The sequence below is a fragment of the Malus domestica genome, chromosome 11, assembly GCF_042453785.1.
Source record: "Malus domestica chromosome 11, GDT2T_hap1".
In the NCBI taxonomy this organism is placed as follows: domain Eukaryota; kingdom Viridiplantae; phylum Streptophyta; class Magnoliopsida; order Rosales; family Rosaceae; genus Malus; species Malus domestica.
This window is the reverse complement of record NC_091671.1, coordinates 38,738,173-38,763,651: the sequence shown is the minus strand read 5'-3', so window position 1 is coordinate 38,763,651 and position 25,479 is coordinate 38,738,173. Positions and strand designations below refer to the sequence as shown.

The window sequence follows — 25,479 nt, the reverse complement described above, 5'->3', positions numbered from 1 at the left end:
TTTTCCAAGAAATTGACTCTTGTTTTCTCCTTGACAAAAGTCTAGTAAACAAGAGGAATTGACTCTACTAACCATTAGGAGAGAATTAAAATAAAAATAAAAAATAAAACCAAGCCCAGCCCGAGACAGTGAAGCCGAAACCTAAAAATATAAGGGAACCCAGAACCTCCGCCTCCAAGTCGAACAATCGATCTGCAATCTCAGAGAAAGACGGAGAGAGAGAGAATATGGCGTCAGGGTCAGGGTCAAGGTTAAGGGCAGACGCCGAACCCTACATGCCGGAGTCGATGCCAGCGTGGGTGTCTGAACTTTTAGAGGATCCTCCTATGGAAGAAGTAGCTCCTGGAGGATATACGCCATTGCTTCTCCCCGCAGGTGAATGATTCGGACCCAATCTCTCTTATCTCTTAATTTTTTTACTTTTAATGTTAGATTTAGTTTCCGTTTTTATGTTCTTGCAGGATTCATACTAATGCCAAGGTAAGTTTGGGATTCTTGATACGTCGACTTAAGCTGTTTCCCTTTATACTTGTACAAACCTAATTTATTTCCCCCCTTTTGCTGCTTCAAAAATCAAACCCAACCTAGGCTAAATGCTATTTTTTAGGTTTTATTCCCTCAAACCCAACTAAACTCATGCTAAATATGTGAGCTAAAAGCTAAAAGTCAAACAAAAGCTAAATTCCCCCAGGATTTAGCCCAGAAAATGGTGTAGACACCACCACCGGGACCCCACCCACAAGAGCATGCCTCCCAGGATTTATTGAATCCAATGGCTAAAATCGAATATAAATAAATCTAACGGTTAAAAAAAAATTAACGGACCAAATTAAAATCCAAAGGCTAAAATAATTAAAAATATATATTTAACTTAAAACTCATCCAAATTTAGTGATTTTTAGGTTAAAATGTTCATAAAATTAAATTATGATAGTGTACATAATTTAAAAAAAATTACTTTAAAAGAAAAAATTAACTTAAATTTATTCTTTAATAATCTCAGACTAAAAAATTTAAGCTAGAAAGGTTGGAACAGAAAAACTGTTTCTAAACTAAAACCTATGTTTTATGAGAATTTGAAGTATTAGCCTAAGGGTTGGAGATGGTCTAAATGCTGGTGTAAGAGAGAAGTCCAATATCTCCCAACCTAATGCAAAAGGTTTGGCCCCTCTCCGAACTCTATTGCGCTTAGTGAATTTTTTTTATTGTGTTCTTGTTGGAAAATTTCAAAATAAAGGTTGCAATCAAATCCTTAATAGCTTTTTTTTACATCCCTAATTGGGAGCAGTTGAGCACGGAACCATTAATTTGGGTTACATTTGAGGAGACTATATATGCTTGGACGTCGATTCTAAACTAACCTGTGTCGTGACCAAACGTACCACCAGCTTAACCTACAACAAGTTCTTTCGATCAAGTCGGAATGTGTACCTTACCATGGTTGGTCTGAGGTCGGGCTGGAAAGAAATGTTTCGATGGCTAAAAGTGAAAAATCTAAACTTATATCTTATTACCTCAAAAATATATACACTGATTTTTTATTTCCACTCTGACAATTTTCAGATTTGCTTGAGGAGGCTCAGAGGATAGAGACGGCCACTCGTTTAGCGTACCAGTGCTGGTGGCTCGGTGTCTAACCTTGTTGTGGGTTGGGACACTACTAGTCCCAACCCTTGGATGTTCTGAGTGAGGTGTCGTAAATCGATTACTACTGGCGCTCAAGCAATGGCGGTAGCCACGGGTCAAAAATAGTAAGTATCAATAACTTCAATTGATAGAAGAATATATTACTTTTATTGTTTTCTTGTAAATATATGATAATAATTATGTTCTGGGTCATTATTTATGCAGCATAAACCCTGGTTACTTGACTGATTACGATGCAGCATGTCCCACTTCCATGTGATCGTAATCAGTCAAGTAACCAAGGTTTATGCTGCATAAATAATTACTCATAACATAATTATTATCATATATTTATAAGAAAACAACAAAAGTAATATATTCTTCTCTGAACTGAAGTTATTGATGCTTACTATTTTTTACTTGTGTCTACGGTCATTGCTTGAGCGCCAATAGTAATCAATTTACAGCACCTCACTCAAAACATTTGTGGGTTGAGACTAGTAGTGTCTCAACCCACCATGAGGCTAAACATCGAGCCACCAACACTGGAAAGCTGGTACGCTAGACGAGCGGCAGTCTCTACCCTCTGAGCTTCCTCAGAAAATCTGAAAACTGTTAGAGTGGAGTCAAAAACCAATGTATATATTCTTGAGGTAATAAGATATAAGTTTAGACTTAATCACTTATAGCCATCAAAACATTTCTTCCCAACCCGACCTTAGACTAGCCATGGTGAGGCCCACATCCCGACTTAATCGAAAGAACTTGTTGTACGTTAAGCTGGTGGTACGTTTAGTCACGACACAGGTTAGTCTAGAATCGACACCTAAACATATATAGTCTCCCCAAATGTAACCCAAATTAACGGTTCCGTGCTCAGCTACTCCCAATTAGGGAGGAAAAAAAAGCATAAAAGTTGTTAAGGATTTGATTGCAACCTTTAATTTGAAATTTTCCATGAGAACACTCCGCTAGTCATCTCCATGAGAACACTCATCATCAAGCGAGGCTGAGAAGCCGAAAAGATTACTTCTTGGTGTCTGAGAAACTTCATTTTCAGCATTGCCATCTTCACCATTTCCCCCGTCTGCTAAAAATTTGAGAGGAAAAAAATCCAAATGAATAAAAACTATCAATTTGAGAGAAACAAATTAAAAATTTGCAAAAGAAATGTTAACTTGCCTTTGTTTTGTTAGTCAAACATCCGCAGACTGTCCATATACATCCAAGGTTCCCAGATATATTATAAAAATTCAAAAATTAGATGGACTCAAATTTTCTTCAATCTCATTGAGCATAAAAAATCCAACAAATGAGAGTATGCATGTTTGTTTATGGATGTATACATCTGTTTATACATGTACTGGTACTATAGAGAGAGAAATAGAGTAAGACACTGGAGATTGTCGCAACCAGCAAGAGGTCTTAGGCATACCTATTAGCTGCTGAACAGTGAACATATCGCTTCTGGGTTCTTCCTTTACCTGCACAAAAAAAATAAAAAAAATTAAAAACCCACAAACCAAAAACTAAAAAAACATAAAATAAAAATAAAATAAAATAAAACTTTCAGTTCACTCAACGAAAGTATAGGTAGAAATATCGTCAGGAGAGGATCAACTTTCTCTCTTGGGCCGAGACCAAATTCCTGCCGGATTGGGCGGAATCAGCAAAACTCTGCCAAAAAACCGTCACTGTTCTAGGCTCGAATCTTTGAGCACGGTTGATTTTGAGGTGTGGGTTTCATATCAAATGGAAGAGGGTTCTAATACGAATCTATAAGCTCCGACCTTGCGCGATTTCGTTGCCGTATGAAAATGTTATGATGAAATGAAGTATTTGGAGTGGAAGAATTAAGGAGGAGAGGAAGAACAGCAGTGCAGCTGCTGATCTGCAGCAGGGAGCAAAAGGGGAAAGCAGAAATCAGGAAAGCAAACCGACAAAGAAAAGCTTGGGTATGGCGAAGGAGGAGAGAGAGGACTTTTATAGAGAGAAGCCAACAGAGCGCAAACAGAAGACGGAAGAAGAGATTTGTAGTTCGAAAATGACAGAAGCAAAGATTTGTGAGAGAGAAGACGGATCCAAGAAGAGATCGGTGGCGAGAGAGAAAAGGCAAAACAAAGGTAAAGGTCAGAAAAAACCTAATCGAAGGCTAAAGAAGTAAAGAAAGGCAAAACGGTAAATCAAGCAAAAAATCAGGGGCATTTCTGTCCGCACATCAATAGTGCCACCTGAAAATTGAGTTTTAGTATATACTAGCAATGGTACCCGCGCGATGCTGCAGGTGTAAAATTGAACATGCTGAAATGTATTTACAACCAGCATCAATTCGTATGAAATTTATGAAATCATAAGTTAGAGCATACCTTGTAATTTGTGCAAGACGGAATCAATTTTTTATAAGGTGCTGGAAAAAACTAAGTTGGAACCTGTTATGGAAGAACATTTCAATCAGATGAGCCAAAGCAAAAATGCTGAAACAAATGAGCAACATATATGTATGAACTTGTTCAATTACATTTATTTGTTTATATAACTGTTTTCATCGTCCTCACTTTTCGGTTGCTTAAGGTGCAGTAAAAGATTAAACAATTATATCCATACATGAATCAGGTTTACATGTCAGTGTTGAACTAATGAATATAAATTAAGCTTCACTCTGCAAGTTGACACAGGTTGTATAATATTGTTTGTTGAAATTATATAGACGATAGATATGCAGATCATGAGGAATGGCAACATACCTTGTAATCTTTGTGAGCTAGATAACAACATCAATGTAAAAAATTTCTTAGGCATTGGAAAAATTATAACAAAAGTTAAAATCACATGATACTGTGACCAAATGACAGAAAATTTATAACAATAACTGAAAGTTGAAATTACCAACAGAAAATTAAGCAAAAATCTGTTTCGTGCAAAATACAGATTTGTTGATAATTCGTGCTTGAATAACGCTGCATCTCCTGTTTAACATTAACTTTACAGGTTGTTTAATTTTGGTAACAACCAGTTCTCTTGAAGAGCAATGTTAGTAAAGATTTGATTTAAGTAGCTGACACACCCCGTCCCGAAGGAGGGCATGCTGGCTGTCACGTGAGAGTGACGTAACCATTTGCACAGTACGGAAGCTTTAAGATACAATTTATAAGTTGATACACCCGAAGGTGAGTCCTAATTTTGTCCAATCTGTCAGAACACCGTCGAATTCCTCGTAGTCACCACACCTTTGTGATTCCTGAACCTGGAGGGGCGCAAAACCAAAATTGAGTGGGTCAGTAAAACAATTCTTTTCCAAATCCAAACATTTCTCAAAACGTTGTAACCCCTCTCCGTAAAACCTGTATACTTTCCCAGAAATGTAAAATATAAATATACATATATATTCTCAAAACTTCATTTTTACTATCTCAACATTTTTCTTTATCAATCATGCCATGCCATGTCATCTCAACATTTCTCATATTAATTATGCCATGCCACATCATCTCAACAGTAATAAGGTATGAATGCATCAACATAATCATATCAGGTGCAAGAAAGTAATCAACCGTAGGCCCTCTAATAGCCCTATACGGTTGAACCTAGAGCTCAAAATCTATCATTATCACTCTACCGGAGTCACCTCTGTGACCCGTCCGGCCTTCTGCACACAAGTTACGCTCTAGTGCTTCTCATAAATCATCTGTGCACATAATCTAAGGTCACCCACCAGTCGGAATCTCACTAACACTCTCGCGACTGGTCTGTCGTACCCACTCCGCGTGGACTGTACGACTAGCATCTACTTGGATCCAAGGCGAGCGTGCGATGCGGTGAATACTATAAGCACTAAACCATGGTGCAGGATTTGAGCTCAATATATATCAACATCATCATAACAGTATTTAAATAATCACCTGATACTCACCTGTGCGTCCACCGCACCATTTCATACATATGCATCATAAATCAATTCTTACATGTGCGTCCACCGCACCAATTCATACATATGCATCATAAATCAATTCTTACTTGTGCGTCCACCGCACCAATTCATACATATGCATCATATATTAATTCATGCATGGCATTTCAACTCACATTTCTATATACTTTTCATATCAATTCTATGCATGGTATTTCACTTCCCGTTTTTCCACATAACTCATATGCATTTCATTTTAAACATATTTTCATTTCAATTCAATTTCTGGGAAACGTCAAGTATATATATATACGGAAAACAAAACTGCCCACTCACCTGGAGTTCGTCCAACAACTCCCTAGCACCACACATCAAGGCGTCATGACGATCGCCGCCTAGAATAGTAATCAAATCCAGGCTCAAAATTCATATCGATAGAATATATAACTTATATAAAATACGTCACTACGTAGTTCGATCCGGAAGATCTGCCACTCAGATTTTAAATCCATAACTTCCAGAGGTCCACAATATATCTCTAGGATAACATCCTAAAATTTCATTACCATCCAACGGTCGGATCTCCGTCAATTTCCAAAACTAAGTGACGGTTAACATTTTATATTATGGACTTACAATTCCAATTCCGGAAGATCCATAACTCGGATTCCCAATCCGTAAGTTCCAATAATCCTCAAATATTACGTATTACAACGTATCAAATTTTGGTGACGATCCAACGGTCGGATCATCAATTCACATTTTCACCAAAACTATAAAACGTTATTCGAACACCTAACCAACAATCCTTAATAACTTTCTCATACGGTGTTCAATTTAGGTATATGAATATACCACAGTGATCTACTCGACGTCACGGACGTCGACATATTTTTAAAATAATTGTTTACTTTATCACGCGCCCCCACGCGCCAAGGAAGGCACGGGTCCACGCGCCCCCACGCGCACCTTCTTCTTCCTTGGGTCGCCGGACTGGTTTTTCCGGTGACCGGAAAACTGGGGAATTTTCAAATGCTTCGTTCTCCTTCGTTTCTCAACCATTTTCTTCGTATAATATATCAAATTGAAGCCCCAAACATGTAGAATCACAATATACTACTTTAAAGCTCTAAAAACCAGGAAATCTCACCGGAAAAATTCCAAGAAAACCGGCCAAAGATGAACCACGTGATCCCGACGTCCATTTTGTTCAAACGAGGCACTCCGAGCCTCCTAGTGACCTCCTTAAGCTCACTGTGAGCTTGTTTTAGCCTAAATCGTAACCATTTAAAAGATCATGAACAATATATAAACACGGGACCTTAAAAACTAGGGTTTTCCGAAGCAAAACTTACCTGAAAATGGTGTCTACGTGATCGTGGAGTCCTCAGGGTTGCAATGGTGGTCTTAACTTGGACGTTCGTGGAGATTTGATTGTGGTTTGTGTGTGAGTCCGTATGTTAGAGAGTAAGAGAGAGAGAGAGTGAAAATCTGAAATGGAAGAAGAAGAGAGAGAAGGAAAGGTTACGGAAAATGGGGAGGAAATTAGGGTATAGGACCCTACCTAAAGTCCAACACGACAATAGCTTAGAAATTTTAGGTAAAACAAACACCAAAATTACGCACCTTAATCCCGTTTAAGGGCGTTTTTGTAATTTCACGTCCTCGGAATTAAAAATTCCGGGACGGGCTGTGACAATCTTCCCTCCTTATAGAATTTCGTCCCCGAAATTCCAGCAATCAACTAAATCAACCATACTCCAACAATAGCTTCGGGTAAATCTCTCTCATCCGTTTCTCTTTCTCCCACATAATTTTCTACTGAATGATTTCCTTCACAAAGCTTTTACCACTTACTCTGTCTTAATTCTCAGGACCTTCTTTTCCCAATCCAAAGTAGTCCTTGGTTCCTTATCAAGTCGAATCCAATTGAATTCTAAATAGTTGCACCAGAATCCCATGTGACGAATCTGCCACCTAGTGACAACGCATCGAAATATAATGCATTATGCACCTTAGCCAATTTTGAAGGCATCACAAACTTATATGCAACTTCATTGATTCTTTTAATGATCAAAACGGTCTGATGTGTTTAAATCTTATCTTGTCTCTTTTCCAATTCTCTTCATTTCTGTTCGTGGTGAATTTTCCAAAAATATCAAACCATTTACCTTACACACTCGATTAGTGGCATATCCATCTGTTGATCTCTTTTGCCATTCCTGGTTACTTCAGGTTAACTTAATCACCTGAATACTTTGAGGAGACTCATCCATAGTCTCAGGGTCTACTAAAACTCTTTCTCGATCGAATCTTTCTCTACCCAGAAACATTCCATTCACAAGTCATCAAAAACCGACTCACGTGACACATTTCATGGTCCTTATGGCGTTACTTCGGAAACTGCACAACCAACATACTTAAGAAACTTAGCAGTTCCGTAATCCAATTCTCTTTTCCATAAAACAAATAAGTAGTGTTGCACTGTCTGGGAAAGGTTGTTACTCAACACTGGAGTAAATGTACTAACTTGTTACTTAACAAGTATAACTTCTTCTCGATCTTCCATTCTTAATTTTTCTTCCGTTGGTTTTCAATCCACAAAATGATACTCTTGGCAAACGTGCCAGATATTAATCTTACTGTAGTCTTCTCACCAAGTGCTTCAGCTAGAACAAACTTTACGATCACCCTGATCGTACAATCATGTTCATTAAGCAATACAATTCACTTTCGCTGCCTCATATCAAAATCCTTCCAAGTAATGGATATTGAAGACTTTTTGGATTCGTAAAAAAAATCTTGCATTCCCACTAAAATATAATGTCTCCATAACTTCACAGCAAGAATGGTAATCGTGACTTCCAAATCACCAGTAGGGTAATTCATCTTATGAGATTCCATTTATCGTGAAACGTATGCAATCACCCTAACATTTGCATCAACATGCCTCCAATACCATTCAAGAAACATCACTAAAAATTTATGATTACTACTATTATCTGGGAATACCAAAATACGTGCATGAGTGAGGAAATACTTCAGTTGTTGAATCCTTTGCTCACAATTTCCTTCCCACTCATACATGACCTCTTTTCTCAACAGTCTCGTTAATGACAAAGCAATGACTAAAAATTCTTTCACAACCATCCAAAATAGCATGGTAAGCTAAGAAATTCCAAATCTCAATTACGACTCGTGGTTGTTCCAAATTTTAATTTCTGTTACCTTTTAAGGATTCACTTGAATACCTTAAGAATATATAACATATCCCAGAAATGCTGCTTGATTCATCCAACATTAGTATTTGCTAAACTTAGCATACAACCAACGTTCTCTCAATCTTTGCTTCATTGACTTAATACGTTTACATGCTCCGCTCTGGCTCAGAATATGCCAGAATATCTTCAATGAAAATGATATCTATTTATCAAGGCATTATTGGAATACTTCATCCAATAACTCATAAAACAGCATGAGTATCCACATAGCATCACCAAACTTCATAAAAACTATAACAAGTCCAGAAAACCATCTTATGATCAACGTCACTTATAATATTCAATTGGTAGTAACCAGATCTCAATTCAATCTTTGAATCTTCGCAATTACTTCTGAGCTGGTTAAATAAACATCAGTACATCACCATGGATAACGGTTCTCAATCGTTACCCGACTCCATTGTCTATAATCAATGAACAGTCTCAAGATCCATTTTCTTCCTCACCAACAAACTGGGGCTCCTCAAAAGTGTTGTACTAGGTTGAATAAAACTTTTATCAACCAATTCCCTCAACTGAATTTCCAATTCCCTTAACTCATCATGAACTAATCTCCAATATAAATTTATACCTGGCAACAAATCAATAGTGAACCTCATATCTCTGCCTGAAGGCAATCCAGGTATACTTTCAGGGAAGACATCAAGAAAAGTCTAACTCTTTCGACATTATTCACACTACTCCAAACAACATCATTTAGCACCACATGAGCTAAGTATTTTTGACAGCCTTTCGAAAACAATCTCTTTGCTCTCACAGCATAAATAACAGCCTGACTCAATCCATTTTGCATACTTACAAAAGTAATCTCTGTTCATCCAGATCGATGGAAAGTACTGGTTTCCCATAACATTTCGTCTTGTCACAATTATAACCAACCAATCTAATGGAACAGAATTAACTGATACAATATATATTCTATTATTATTAAGCATTCCAAATAAGTACAATACTAACATAAAATAATCTACCGGGTTGCTTGCTTAACGAATCCACGAATGAGTTATTAATATTACGGTCTGCAGCCCGCAATACTGATAAATCATCGTTGTCTCGATAAGTAAGCAACCACTCTCAAAGATATAACATTACTATTTTGTCACTCAATGCAAAATACATACACTCATCTCAACTACATTTATTTACTACTCTCAAGGTAATAACATACATAATAAGAAATATATCAGCCGAAGTCAACTAGAATGACCAATACGGCTGATTCAACTCTTATCTCAATAATACGTCGGCCGGATCCACTCCGCGTGGTCGGTACGGCCGAGCCTATAACTCACCAATTTCTCATAGTCTGTACAGCTGAACATATAACTCATCAAATCTCTCTGTACTCACGGTCAATCCGACCAAACTACTAAGTCCATAACTCTGCTGAATCGACACTATGATATCATGGAAAATTGTTGAGTACAACTGATTCTAGGGACGATTCACAATTCTGTGTCCCCTCTGTTCACATAAACACATTCATTAATTTCACATTTCCCAAAGTGTTAATTTTGTACCTGCTACACAAGGTACATTTCCTTTACTCGAGACACCTTGTCTCAAATATCTGGGATTACCAGTATATCCATCACTTTTACTCTGACCAGCGACAATAAAACCTCAGCTGGAAGAATTAACTCTAGCTTCACTTCTTTCGAAGCTCTGAATTTTTCTATATCCTTGATATGACGAATCATTAACTTTATCGTCTTCTTTTAATTCCCATTCATTTCTTATTCTTCTTTATTCTCGTTGCTCATGTTCTCAGAGTCCTCAAGACTCAATAGCATCTCGTATATTCCTGGTAAGAAGTACAATGGATAGTGGTCACCCAAAATACCACTTCCCTTTTTGCCACCCAACTTAAAACAACATAACACCTCCACCAAATTAACAACAATATCTGGATGAAACGAGGCAAGTCTGAAAACTTTCTATAATATCCCTCGATCATCACCTTCCTTGTCTCATATTTGTAAACTCTTGTTTACTACCATCGATAAATGCCGGAGGGATAAACTTTTCCTTAAACAAGTCCTTAAACAATTCTCAATCGACTGTTCCTCCGGTGACAACAAATCATACTCCTGTTTCCACCAGGATACAAATTCATAACCAAAATCAGGTAGTCATCTCGACCCCTTGTCAGAAGGAAGATTCCTTTGACTTGCATAATCCGAAACATCTTTTCCAAATGGTTAAACCGTCACTTTGTTCCCTCAGGTTCATCATTTCTCTTAAGTGATTCAAATTCAACTCATAACCCGTCTTAAAATGTCCATTTTTCTAATATACTGAATCACCACAAGAATAGTTTCCCCTAACTCGCTAAATCAGGGAGACTAAGTTCCTCTAACTACGTGGTTTGCTACGAGGCGGTGTAGTTCTGACAGAATTCACTAGAAACTTCTCAAGATGTCCAAGATTGCAACCATGCTCTGATACCAACTGACACACCCCGTCCCGAAGGAGGGCATGCTGGCCGTCACGTGAGAGTGACGTAACCATTTGCACAGTACAGAAGCTTTAAGATACAATTTATAAGTTGATACACCCGAAGGTGAGTCCTAATTTTGTCCAATCTGTCAGAACACCGTCGAATTCCTCGTAGTCACCACACCTTTGTGATTCCTGAACCTGGAGGGGCGCAAAACCAAAATTGAGTGGGTCAGTAAAACAATTCTTTTCCAAATCCAAACATTTCTCAAAACGTTGTAACCCCTCTCCGTAAAACCTGTATACTTTCCCAGAAATGTAAAATATAAATATACATATATATTCTCAAAACTTCATTTTTACTATCTCAACATTTTTCTTTATCAATCATGCCATGCCATGTCATCTCAACATTTCTCATATTAATTATGCCATGCCACATCATCTCAACAGTAATAAGGTATGAATGCATCAACATAATCATATCAGGTGCAAGAAAGTAATCAACCGTAGGCCCTCTAATAGCCCTATACGGTTGAACCTAGAGCTCAAAATCTATCATTATCACTCTACCGGAGTCACCTCTGTGACCCGTCCGGCCTTCTGCACACAAGTTACGCTCTAGTGCTTCTCATAAATCATCTGTGCACATAATCTAAGGTCACCCACCAGTCGGAATCTCACTAACACTCTCGCGACTGGTCTGTCGTACCCACTCCGCGTGGACTGTACGACTAGCATCTACTTGGATCCAAGGCGAGCGTGCGATGCGGTGAATACTATAAGCACTAAACCATGGTGCAGGATTTGAGCTCAATATATATCAACATCATCATAACAGTATTTAAATAATCACCTGATACTCACCTGTGCGTCCACCGCACCATTTCATACATATGCATCATAAATCAATTCTTACATGTGCGTCCACCGCACCAATTCATACATATGCATCATAAATCAATTCTTACTTGTGCGTCCACCGCACCAATTCATACATATGCATCATATATTAATTCATGCATGGCATTTCAACTCACATTTCTATATACTTTTCATATCAATTCTATGCATGGTATTTCACTTCCCGTTTTTCCACATAACTCATATGCATTTCATTTTAAACATATTTTCATTTCAATTCAATTTCTGGGAAACGTCAAGTATATATATATACGGAAAACAAAACTGCCCACTCACCTGGAGTTCGTCCAACAACTCCCTAGCACCACACATCAAGGCGTCATGACGATCGCCGCCTAGAATAGTAATCAAATCCAGGCTCAAAATTCATATCGATAGAATATATAACTTATATAAAATACGTCACTACGTAGTTCGATCCGGAAGATCTGCCACTCAGATTTTAAATCCATAACTTCCAGAGGTCCACAATATATCTCTAGGATAACATCCTAAAATTTCATTACCATCCAACGGTCGGATCTCCGTCAATTTCCAAAACTAAGTGACGGTTAACATTTTATATTATGGACTTACAATTCCAATTCCGGAAGATCCATAACTCGGATTCCCAATCCGTAAGTTCCAATAATCCTCAAATATTACGTATTACAACGTATCAAATTTTGGTGACGATCCAACGGTCGGATCATCAATTCACATTTTCACCAAAACTATAAAACGTTATTCGAACACCTAACCAACAATCCTTAATAACTTTCTCATACGGTGTTCAATTTAGGTATATGAATATACCACAGTGATCTACTCGACGTCACGGACGTCGACATATTTTTAAAATAATTGTTTACTTTATCACGCGCCCCCACGCGCCAAGGAAGGCACGGGTCCACGCGCCCCCACGCGCACCTTCTTCTTCCTTGGGTCGCCGGACTGGTTTTTCCGGTGACCGGAAAACTGGGGAATTTTCAAATGCTTCGTTCTCCTTCGTTTCTCAACCATTTTCTTCGTATAATATATCAAATTGAAGCCCCAAACATGTAGAATCACAATATACTACTTTAAAGCTCTAAAAACCAGGAAATCTCACCGGAAAAATTCCAAGAAAACCGGCCAAAGATGAACCACGTGATCCCGACGTCCATTTTGTTCAAACGAGGCACTCCGAGCCTCCTAGTGACCTCCTTAAGCTCACTGTGAGCTTGTTTTAGCCTAAATCGTAACCATTTAAAAGATCATGAACAATATATAAACACGGGACCTTAAAAACTAGGGTTTTCCGAAGCAAAACTTACCTGAAAATGGTGTCTACGTGATCGTGGAGTCCTCAGGGTTGCAATGGTGGTCTTAACTTGGACGTTCGTGGAGATTTGATTGTGGTTTGTGTGTGAGTCCGTATGTTAGAGAGTAAGAGAGAGAGAGAGTGAAAATCTGAAATGGAAGAAGAAGAGAGAGAAGGAAAGGTTACGGAAAATGGGGAGGAAATTAGGGTATAGGACCCTACCTAAAGTCCAACACGACAATAGCTTAGAAATTTTAGGTAAAACAAACACCAAAATTACGCACCTTAATCCCGTTTAAGGGCGTTTTTGTAATTTCACGTCCTCGGAATTAAAAATTCCGGGACGGGCTGTGACAGTAGCAACCATTTACAGAAAAGAAATAAATTATAATTTTTTAACATGTTTTGCGGTTGTTACAGAATTATACCTGTATAAGAAATAAAGTACGTGATTGACTATGTAGCTCAGTGAGACACGAACAGCAAGAGTGGTGGCAACGGAAAAGATAGGAAACAGATGGCAAGTCGTACGATGTTATCTTGATTGGATGAGTAAATAAATAAGAACCTGCACAAGCTTTAAAAAAAAGTTTATCAAACACTCAACTAATTTATTTTACAGCTGTTTATTTTTACAATATAGCAGAAATAATTTTTTTTAAAAATATAGCAATACCAAACTAGTCATAAGTTGTGAAAAAATACCATATAACAAGCAAACAAAAAAACACAGTTAACCACCTGCTCATGCCTCTTCAATCAGTGATGGTACTTTTGTTTTGTCATCAATGAACTTACTTAGAAGTAACAGGTAATTCTTCATCATGGCAAGAGTTATATCTCGTCTGTTGTGTTCACCTACTTCCTGGCAAACCAGCATAAATCAACATGCAGACTTGTGGCCGGAAAAGACACAAAAAAATATCAGATTAATTGTCCAAAACACGCTATGAAAAACATGGACAAATACCAACATTTTTGCTATGATATCGTCCCTAAGCCTGACACCACCAGCGTCTACAGGCCAAAAATGTATCTGTAGACATCGAAATTTCGGTAAATAAATGTTGACCGATAAATCAAAGTGTCAACGCTCATGTATTGCATAAATTTTACACGTAGCATGTGACTCAACGAAAATTGAAATGAGTTGGAAAAGTCATCAAATAAGACACGTGTCAACACCTGGCAGAAACGACTTATTTCATCTGGGATATTATATTCAAAATTAGGCCTTGGAAAATTCTATAAATACAAGCCCATTTCATTCATTTGAGGGACCAATTCATATTACACCTTGAAGCTCTGAAGCTCTGAAACTCCGAAGCTCTTAAGCATCTAGGTTCCCGAAGAATCAAGAAAGCCTTCTTCGTTCTTCGTTCATCGTTCTTCCAAGATCAAGCCCCGACGGCCCCTTGGATCAACCATCCACCAATTCAAGATCAAGCCCCGACGGCCCTTGAAGAAAGCACCATCGTTCATCATCCGTTCATCCAAGATCAAGCCCCAACGACCCTTTGGATCAACAACGTCGACAAATCCACAAATCCAACCGTTCTTCAAGATCAAGCCCAAAACTCCTTGAAGATCCGTTCATCACTGTTCTTCAAGATCAAGCCCAAAAGCCCTTGGAGATCCGTTCATCACTGTTCTTCAAAGATCAAGCCCAAAAGCCCCTTTGAAGATCCGCTCAAATCCACCTTCAAGATCAAGTCCACGGCCCTTGAAGAACGTTCATCCTTAGATCAAGCCCAACGGCCCTTTGGATCAATCACATCGACAAATACACACCTTACGGAGATCGAATCAGAGGATCAAAATAGAGAGAGATTGTAACCCAAAATCATCAAACACAAATATTTGTTTGTGCGCGTTTGTTCTTGTCTCTTTCGTTTCAGGAATTTTCCTTGTTCACAAATTGGCACGCCCAGTGGGACAATCTCTGCCTCTCATCTCTTTCTCCGTTCAAGAAATTCAAGCACACTTCCAAAATTAATGGCATCAAGGAAGGCTCAAACTGTTCCCGCAACCGGTGCAAAGAACAAAAGCGTCCTCGTCGCAACTGGTGTCACTTTGGGCATCACGACTCGAAGCATGGCAAGAGCTACTTCTGCCGCCTCTTTCACCTCTGCATCAACTCTGCCAAGGGAACAAAAGCACCCAAGGCACGAGCCTTTGATCACCTTAGCCTCACTAAGGGCACCAAGGGGGGAAAGCCCAAGGAAACACTCCGAATCCATGCTCTCCGATGCCGATTCAAGCGACAGTTCAGCCATGCAAGTCATGACCATTGGAGCAACTTCAATCGATGAGCAGCTGGCTCAAATGAATGAAGCAATCGCAAGGCTAACCCGAACTGTGGAAGAAAAAGACTTGCAAATTGCAGCACTAGTCAACCGACTGGAGGCGCAGGACGGCGATAAACCCGACCCAGAAGATGATCCACTAAAGGGAGGAGCTGGCGGAGACGAAGAACCCCCGGTGAAGAAAATCGATGGGAAGCCGGAGCCAGACCAAGCAGCGGCACTCATGGGATCTCTTTCTATCCAGCAGCTGCAGGAGATGATCACCAACACCATCAAGGCACAGTACGAAGGGAGCTCACATACCTCCTTGTTCTACTCGAAGCCCTATTCCAAGAAGATTGATGCCCTAAAGATACCGAGGGGATATCAACCACCAAAGTTCATGCAATTTGATGGAAAGGGAAACCCGAAACAGCACGTTGCCCACTTCGTTGAAACTTGCAACAACGCAGGAACCGAAGGGGATTACCTCGCCAAGCAGTTTGTGCGCTCGCTGAAAGGAAACGCCTTTGAGTGGTACACAGACCTAGAGCCTGAGTCCATCAACAGCTGGGAGCAGTTAGAGCGGGAATTCCTCAACCGCTTCTATAGTACCCGCCGCACTGTGAGCATGCTAGAACTAACGAGCACAAAGCAGTGGAAGGACGAGCCAGTCATTGACTACATCAACAGATGGCGCACTCTAAGCCTCGACTGTAAAGACAGGCTCTCGGAAACCTCTTCAATCGAGATGTGCATCCAAGGCATGCAATGGGGTTTGCAATACATCCTTCAAGGCATTAAACCGCGGACCTTCGAGGAATTGGCCACTCGCGCCCATGACATGGAGTTGAGCATCGCCCATCATGGGAAGAAAGAACCGATCGCCGACTACAAGAACGACAAAGTTCTTGGGACAAAGGTGGAAAATGTTACATGGAAACCCACCAAGGAAGCGATGACGGTCAACACAGCTCCCGTCAAAATCTCCACACGAGGCAAGGCGATTCAAGCCGAAGGCTTTCGTGATCAAGAGATGCGTAGACGCACTTTGAAGGAGCTTGAGGAGAAAACTTATCCATTCCCCGACTCTGATGTGGTTGCCATGTTAGAAGACTTGCTGGAAAAGAAGGTGATCGGCTTGCCTGAGTGCAGACGGCCAGAAGAGATGAATCGTACCGACAGTCCAAGATACTGTAAATTCCACCGCTTCATCAGTCATCCGACAGAAAAGTGCTTCGTGCTGAAAGATCTCATCATGAAGCTGGCTCAGAAAGGAATCATCGAGCTAGATCTTGACGATGTGGTGAAGTCAAACTATACCACTTTCACTTCTGGCTCTTCCGACTCAAAGTTTTCACCTCAACCGCTGGGGGCATCCTCCAAGACAAGCAAAGTTGAAGGATGGACTCAAGTCACTCCTAAGAAATTGCACAAGAAGCATACGTCTCCTCCACATGTTCGCCAATCGGAAAGGGGGCAAAGCAGCTCTGGTCAACCTTCAAAGCAACGTGAACGTGTTGAAGATGATCAAATTTCGACACATAGATCGTCCATCCCCATCACGATGCGCGATTTCTTGCCCGAAGACTTCTTCAATCACGCGGTCAAAGCTCCTTGCTATGAAAATTGTGAGGAACGCCTCTCCCGGATTGCTTGACAAAATTCACAAATTCTCCTCGCCCGCACGAGTCTAAACTGCACGGCACCAAACGCTCCTTGCCTGCATGAGCTGAAACTGCAACACGGCACCAAATGCTCCTTGTCTGCACGAGTTGAAACTGCAAACGACACCAACGCTCCTTGCCTGCACGAGTTGAAACTGCAACACGTCACCAATGCTCCTGGTCTGCACGAGCATAAAAGGCAACACCAACGCTCCTTGTCTGCAAGAGTTGAAACTGCAAACGACACCAACACTCCTTGCCTGCATGAGTTAAAACTGCAAACGGCACAAAAAGAAAATACCAAAAATGTATTTGAACTACGTTTCGACTTGATCTCTTTGGAAGGGTACGTAGGCAGCTTGAATATTCAATTTCAAGTTCAGTCACATCAAATAAAAAATAATAATAATGTTTTATTAGAAAAAAAAAATATATATATATATACACATATGTTTTATGTATTTAAAAAGAAAAAAAAAAGAAAAAAAAGAAAAAAAAAAGTTCTTTTACACACACATATATATATATATATGTATGTATGTATATCCATCAGCAGCAAGCCTCTCAAAGGGAGACCATCCAAGCCCAAGTAATAACCTCCAAGCCCAAATTCCTTCCCTCTTCCTGCAAGTTCTCGTTCTGTCCAGGCTCGTCTCTCCAAAGCTAGCAAGCCCAACCACAAATCCAGGCCCAAGCTCCATGCGCCTCCTCCTTCAATTCTCCCGTCTAATCCACCATCAAATCCTTCTCGGAGCTCGAGCCTATCATCCGTAAACTACAGGCCGAACACGGGCCCATCATCTCCCTCCGTTTCGGCTCCCGCTCCGCCGTCTTCATCGGCGACCGCTCCCTCGCCCACCAAGCCTTAATCCAGAACGGTGCCGTGTTCGCCGACCGCCCCCGGGCCTTGGCCACCAACAAGTACGTCAGCAGCACCCAGCAACATTCTTCTACGGTTGTTCACTACAGATGCCTCAAGGTCAGATCTGGAAAATAGGTCGGATCATACGATGGCAAAATTCTCAGGGTACAAGCAGCTGGGTGACACGTATTCAATACAGAGACAGCTTAAGCAATCCAGTTCTCTGGGCGAATTGGATCCGAAAGCTGCAGAAATTTGCAGAACCTGGAGGACAAGATCGATGTGTACCCATGGCAGTACCTGAACCTAGAGGACGTTTCAACTCCTCCCATCCAATACATCATCTCTAGCGTCAACAGCGGCAGCGACGCCTCTCTCTTTTCTCTCACTTTCGTCATTGATGAAAGACACAAGCTTTCGCTCTCTGTAAATTCCAGAGATACATGCTCGATGATGGGAAGGAGGACCTGAGGTCTTCAAGCTGATTCTTCACCAACACTTGCTTCTCAAAACGACGTCGTAAGCTTCTCAAAACGACGAATTCTCGTTGGTTAAAGTCATGGCCGAGTCTTCAAAGGAAGAGCTGCTTCAGCTCATCAAGCGCTTCGGGGCTTAACTCACTGTCAAGATGTCCAGTCTGTTCCCGATCTCCCTCCACAATCTGAATTCACGTTCTATTGGGGCAATTGCGGGCTTCGCTGTCGCAATAGTTTTCACATGGAGGCTGCTGAGACCACCGAGTGGACCTCAAAGAAGGCAACCCAAGCGGCAGGCACCTGCATCGAGTAGTTCTGGCATCAATTCAAATTCAAATGCAACATTGACAACTCCAGGAGTTTCATCTTCAGATGACTCAAGAACCCAAAACGTTGTTGATGAATTTTTTCAGCCAGTAAAGCCTACTTTGGGGCAAATAGTTCGGCAGAAACTGAGTGAAGTCCTCGCTCACTGACCCAGAAGGGCGGCTAGGCCAATGGGATCTCGCCAACAGGTCGGTGGCCTCCATCTGCAAGCTGGTCGGCGTTTCCTGCTGGAATGAGAAGGGGAATTGCCTCATCAGCCTCCAGCTCCCGTCGATGGAGCTCGTCGGAATGCTCCCGGAGTCTCTCAAGTTCTGCCACAGCCTCCAGAGTTTAGACCTGTCCGGTAACGCTCTCTCCGGTTCGATTCCTCCTCAAATCTGCACCTGGCTTCCTTACCTCGTAACACTGGATCTCTCCGGCAACGCTCTCTCCGGTTCCATCCCGCCGGAGATCGTCAATTGACGGGTCAGAAAAAGCGAAGCTTTGGTGATGGTGTTGGCGGTGGTGAAAGGAGTGAGGGAGCCTGAAGTCGAAGCAAGTTGTGAGGACAGTCGTGCTCCCTGAAGCTTGCAGGACAATGAAGTTCGTGGCGGGGCTTTTGACGACGATGTGGATTGACGGATGGTGGAGCTCGTGATGGGCAGAGATCTTCGGCGAGGCTCTCGTTGGGAGAGTAGGGTGTCTTGAGAGATTCCCTCGAGCTCGTCACTATGACCACCGTGATAGCAAAAAGCTTCAACGACCGCCGTCAAACGACTAGCCGGTCGTGAAGCTCGAAGCCCCATCTTCTCGGCCTCCTTACTCCGCTCCCTGCAAATTTCTCTACCCACCACCCAAATTTATACAAAAAAAATATATATTAAAAAAAAAAAAAAAGAAAAAGGGGTGGTGGAGCAAAGCAAAGTGGTGTCACCACGTGAAAAAAAAAGAGGGGAGGTGCATCAGGCACCATGTGCAAAAGAAAAAAAAAATAATAAAATAATAAAATAATAATAAAAAATGAATAATATAATATAATAATATATATACATATATAAATGGATGGTGCATCTGGCACCATGTGCCAGCCAAAAAAAAAAAAAAAATGCATCGAGAGAAATAAAGTCCGTTTTTATTTATTTTTTCTGGAAATTTTACATAAATTTGCATTATACATACTTAAAAAAAAAAAAAAAAAAAAATCAAATCAAATCAAATTTACAAGAGGGGATCTTAAGGACGATCAGATGCCGACTCACCACTCGGCAGAGCTCGAGAAATGAGAGGCGCCGGAGGTTGATTGTTGGAAGCCACACCACTCGGCGGAACTCCAGGAAGAAGAGGAGCCAAAGGTTGATCATTTGGAGCTTCATTACGCAGTACAGCCCCAGAAGACGAAGGCAAATGCTGCTGGAACAAACCCACAAACCTCTGATGATCAAGTAAAATCTGACCATCAGATTCCTGCATCTGGTCAATCTTCCTCTTCATGTTTGTCGCATAACTATGTGCGAGCTTATGCAACTGTTTGTTCTCCTGCTTGAGCCCTCTAATCTCCTGTTTGAGACTCATCACTTCAGCCGCCAATGATTCAACTTGACGGGTTCGAGCAAATAGGCGTTGGGCCATATTAGACACAGAACCTGCACACTGCACACTGAGAGCCAGAGAATCCTTAACAGCCAACTCATCAGACCGTTTGGAAAGTAGTCTGTTATCTCTGGGAGTGACAAGGTTCCGGGCCACCACCGCAGCGGTCATATCATTCTTCACCACTGAATCCCCAACGGTAAGAGGACCAGTGGGGGATATGAAGGATGGGCGCCATATGTTGTCTGGAGAAGAAGGGACTGCCTCTTCACCAAGATTCAAGTCAAAACGACAGTCGGAGGGTCCAGACATTTTCAAAGTATTGAAGAAAGAAGAGATCGGACAAATCAAGATCTTAGAAGTGCAAGAAGGGAGTTTTCACAAGCGAAAATTCAAGTGTGCTTTGAAACGAACAGCGTGCCTCTATAAAAAATCAGCACTCGATGGGATTTCAGAGATCGAAGAGGCAAGCTCAGAAATCGGAGAAGCATCTTGCTTTTCCAGACGTGTCGGCACCCGTCACACGCAAACTCAGCTTTGCGAAAATCACGGGCAATTTGTCGAAGCACCGATCCCAGATATCGAAGAGGCGCCAGTCTTTTTCAGCCACGTCATCACCCATCACACGCAAACTCAGCTTTGCGGAAATCACGGGTAATTTGTCGAAGCGCCGATCCCAGTTATCGAAGAGGCGCCATCCTTTTTTCAGCCGCGTCAACACCTGTCACATGCACACTCAGCTTGGCAAAAAAAAATCACGGGCAATTTGTCGAAGATTTTCGGTGAAGGAGAAGGCACGTGAAGTATACTGTTCAATCATCCAACGGTTGCCGACACGAGTGAAAGAATAGTACATCTACAGGTGTTAAAGAACTTCCTATAACTGTCCATCTTCACCCTCCATAGCAAGGCAGACATACAGAACCTTTCTTCATCTCTGAGAATGCCTTCCCAACGAAGCCTCTTGAGTTACCCAGTGTTCCTTATTCCTTGTTGTACCTCTGCAAGCCAATGACTCCAAAGCAAAAGTATCTCATATCACCAGGGTAGAAAGCAAGAGTATCTCATATCATGCGTTCTCCCTGTCCTTTCCTTTGTCCTTGTTCTTACCTACAAAGACAAGGATAAAGAAAACAATATGCCAGAACTTCCACTCAAACTCGGGTAAGGAACCGACTGCTTGGAACCCTTCCCTGATTGCCTACCTAGCACTGCTCTCGAGTACTCGCATTTCACTGCTGCTGTACTTTCAAAGAAGCTGCCACATCTGCCTGAAGAACAGATAAGGCAAGTGAAGATGATACCTTGCAGCATGTGGAGACAAGGTGCAGAAGGAACAAGCAGAGAAGAATGCGGTCTCCACGGTCAACTCAGCAGAAGGAGTCCGAACTGAGGAACTCGAGAAGCTGCCATATCTACCTGAAGAAACAAGCAGAGAAGAATGCGGCATGCACAGTCAACTCAGCAGAAAGAGTCTGAGATGAAGAACTCGAGAAGATGTCGCATCTGCCTGAGGACAATGAACTTGTTTTGACCCTCAAATTCTTGGGTCGACTTACTAGGCGTTGTGGGCTGCACGTGCCGATTCACCACCCTTGAATCGAATCCTTAAAGATCAAGTCACCAACTGGAAGAAAAGCCCATCAATCTTGAAGATCATACCGTTGACCAAACTGCTCAGGTGTGAATTAGAAAGATTGAACAGAGCAGCAAGTCGTCACCTTCACCTCGTGCCTGCTTGTCATGTGTTCAAGTCAACCTTCAAGGATCAAGCCCCAAAAGCCCTTGAAGAAGCTTCCAGCCAAATTCGAAATCAAGCCTCGACGGCCCTGGAAGAAATCACAAGTCCGATTCAAGATTAAGTGTCTACCACCCTTGAATCAAAACCTAGTTCAAGAATAAGCTGTGGAAAATCAACAATTGGAGGAATCTAGAAAATCCTTCAACCCAGTTCAAGATCAAAGCTGTGGAAAGTCAACAAATCGCAACAAAATACGTGTCGATTCACCCACTACCAAAGCCAAAGATCATCTACCACATGAAGCTCCTTGTGGTCCAATTTCAACCTTCAAGATCAAGCCTCGACGGCCTTGAAGAAATTTCAAACAACAATTCAAGATCAAGCCTCGACGGCCCTTGAAGAAATTTCAAACAACAATTCAAGATCAAGCCTCAACGGCCCTTGAAGAAATCTCAAGCCCAATTCAAGATCAAGCCTCAACGGCCCTTGAAGAAATCTCCAGCCCAATTCAAGATCAAGCCTCGACGGCCCTTGGATCGACATCTACAGTAAGGGACTTCAAAACGCATCTCCTACACGTGACAAGCACATGTATACGACGTGCCTTGAAGTGGGGGCATTTGTAGACATCGAAATTTCGGTAAATAAATGTTGACCGATAAATCAAAGTGTCAACGCTCATGTATTGCATAAATTTTACACGTAGCATGTGACTCAACGAAAATTGAAATGAGTTGGAAAAGTCATCAAATAAGACACGTGTCAACACCTGGCAGAAACGACTTATTTCATCTGGGATATTATATTCAAAATTAGGCCTTGGAAAATTCTATAAATACAAGCCCATTTCATTCATTTGAGGGACCAATTCATATTACACCTTGAAGCTCTGAAGCTCTGAAACTCCGAAGCTCTTAAGCATCTAGGTTCCCGAAGAATCAAGAAAGCCTTCTTCGTTCTTCGTTCATCGTTCTTCCAAGATCAAGCCCCGACGGCCCCTTGGATCAACCATCCACCAATTCAAGATCAAGCCCCGACGGCCCTTGAAGAAAGCACCATCGTTCATCATCCGTTCATCCAAGATCAAGCCCCAACGACCCTTTGGATCAACAACGTCGACAAATCCACAAATCCAACCGTTCTTCAAGATCAAGCCCAAAACTCCTTGAAGATCCGTTCATCACTGTTCTTCAAGATCAAGCCCAAAAGCCCTTGGAGATCCGTTCATCACTGTTCTTCAAAGATCAAGCCCAAAAGCCCCTTTGAAGATCCGCTCAAATCCACCTTCAAGATCAAGTCCACGGCCCTTGAAGAACGTTCATCCTTAGATCAAGCCCAACGGCCCTTTGGATCAATCACATCGACAAATACACACCTTACGGAGATCGAATCAGAGGATCAAAATAGAGAGAGATTGTAACCCAAAATCATCAAACACAAATATTTGTTTGTGCGCGTTTGTTCTTGTCTCTTTCGTTTCAGGAATTTTCCTTGTTCACAGTATCATATCAGAACCAAGCCATATTTAGGCTGCAGAAAATCATATTAAAATAACACAGCACAAGGAAGAGATGTGTAGTTCAACCAAAGAAGGAAGACTGATGAACCAATTAAAACCGCACACAGGGAACAGAAAATCAAAAGGTGAGAAGAATTTTAAACGATAACAAGAAAAGCATGGATCACGCCATGATTTTGAAAAAAAAATACATAATAAAAAAAGTCAGCATTGGCTAGCTTATGTTGCTGATAAATAACGAAACTATATGCTTATCCAACATTAGAGGGTCTATGGGCGGTATGCATGGTAAATAGATGACAGAAGTATGGCTTACAAATTTAAATAGCATCCAACATTTTTATTAAGCAGGTTCCTTTAACTGCAAATCTACCTGGTAATCTCAAAACATCTTGTAAACTCCACTTGGGCAACGAAGCTGAGATAAGTTCAAATTAATTTGGCGTCGGCACGTCGAAGGAGTGGGATGGAAAGAGCCCAGAAGAAGAATAAGGCAGCGGAATTTTTTTAAAGAAAACTAATGAAAATAGCTTGAAAATTTTGAGTTTTAATGATAAGGAAAAAAAAATTGGTAAAGTGAATGGTAACAATATTGATATTTTAGTGTAAAAATGTGGTTTTCCGTTAAAGTTAACAGTACCAAGAGCTTTTCGTTAAAGTTTCTAATTTTTTAAAAAGTTTCTCTTTTGGGCCTATCCATGAACACTGTAATCTAAATAAAACTCTATTAAAACCAAACCAAGCCCAATGCTAAACCCGTTTTGCTTTATTTGGGACAAATATCATCCTTTGAACTTGATCCTTATTTTCCAAGTTCCCTACTGGGCATAACTCAAATTAATTAATGCCACTACTATCTAAATAATCAGGTATCATATCATCACGGTAGATTATTCCGTACATGTACAAAAAAAAAAACATTCTCATTCTAAATAAGTAAGCATGCTCCTAAATTAGTTATCGATTTCTCATTTATTTCTTCCTATTTACCTTGGAATTTCAATTTTTCAAATTAGATTTTCCAAGAAATTGACTCTTGTTTTCTCCTTGACAAAATTCTAAATTATATAAAACTCTAGTAAACAAGAGAATGAAAAAAGAAAATATGAGAGGAATTGACTCTACGAACCATTATGAGAGAATAAAATCAAAAAAATAAAAATACCAAGCCCAATCCGAACTGGACGGTGAAGCCCAATCGGAACTGGATGGTGAAGCCCAACCCGAAACCTATAAATACAAGGGAACCCAGAACCTCCGCTCCAAGTCGAACAAGTCGAACAATCGGAACTGGATGGTAAGCCAGCGCCACCGCAGCCATCGCCGCCGAATACTGAGCCTTGGCCTGGTGGTTGATTCGGACCCAACCTCTCTCTAATTTTTTTTTCTATTCAATTTTATTTATGATGCTGGATTGTTTTCTGTTTTTCTATATACAACATCATACATATATCTAAAATTAATTAAGGGAATTAATATTATTTCCATTTTTTCATGCTGGCTCAATTGTTCATAATTCAGGTGCTAATATTACAAAAGATAATACTTATATTAATCAGTAATCACTAAGAGCA

At 40.8% G+C, this 25,479-nt stretch overlaps 1 long non-coding RNA gene across 4 annotated transcripts; it reads right to left on the bottom strand.

The window, feature by feature from the left end:
• Positions 1-958: 958 nt before the first annotated feature.
• Positions 959-13,814, bottom strand: LOC103449330 (uncharacterized). Of its 4 annotated transcripts, XR_011573353.1 has the most exons (10): positions 13,744-13,814; positions 13,473-13,608; positions 13,268-13,389; positions 7,160-12,512; positions 6,889-7,024; positions 6,684-6,805; positions 3,993-5,928; positions 3,062-3,110; positions 2,809-2,837; positions 959-2,713 (listed from the first exon to the last, which is right to left on the bottom strand). It is a non-coding gene; the product is annotated as an uncharacterized lncRNA (long non-coding RNA). The 4 variants fall into 4 exon arrangements; XR_011573352.1 differs by lacking the exons at positions 3,993-5,928; positions 6,684-6,805; positions 6,889-7,024; ... (2 more) ...; positions 13,473-13,608; positions 13,744-13,814 and adding an exon at positions 3,210-3,913; XR_011573354.1 differs by lacking the exons at positions 2,809-2,837; positions 3,993-5,928; positions 6,684-6,805; ... (3 more) ...; positions 13,473-13,608; positions 13,744-13,814 and adding an exon at positions 3,210-3,911 and having other exon boundaries at positions 959-2,716.
• Between the last annotated feature and the right edge of the window lie 11,665 nt (positions 13,815-25,479).